The sequence below is a fragment of the Antrostomus carolinensis genome, unplaced genomic scaffold (genome assembly GCF_000700745.2).
Source record: "Antrostomus carolinensis isolate BGI_N321 unplaced genomic scaffold, ASM70074v2 scaffold18604, whole genome shotgun sequence".
Taxonomy (NCBI): Eukaryota; Metazoa; Chordata; class Aves; order Caprimulgiformes; family Caprimulgidae; genus Antrostomus; species Antrostomus carolinensis.
In genome coordinates this window covers 1-497 of record NW_010311631.1, presented here as the reverse complement: position 1 = coordinate 497, position 497 = coordinate 1, and positions in this window count along the sequence as shown.

The following is a 497-nucleotide window of genomic DNA, read 5'->3' as shown; positions in this document are numbered from 1 at the left end:
AAAACAAATGAATTGGTTGCTGCTGCATGTACCGTTTTGTTTGACTATGCCCGCGTTATCAGTCAGTGTTTCAGATCTTAAACATGCAGCGTAATTCAGTGCCGTATATTCTGATAAGGAAATGCACTTAGAATTAAGGACATGCAGCTGTGCATGTGCTGGTCCATGAGGTGCTGATGTGAATCAGCCCAATAAAGGTTAGACAAAGAGGAGAGCCATATGCCAGTTCCATTAGACCTGACCAATTAGTCCTGCGCTTAAGAATAGTGATGCTGTGATGCTGAGCATTGCAAACATCCAGGAAATCAAGGGAATGATCAGTATCACAGTTCAGTAGGGAACTCGAGTTACCTTCATGCTGAGTTGCAGTTTGTGAGGGACACATTAAAAACCGAGGATTTAGAAAAAAACTTAGAGCTACTGTTTTTTCCTTTTTTACACTGTATTTCACTATTTCATAGAATCGTAGAATTCCAGACTGGTTTGGGTTGGAAGGG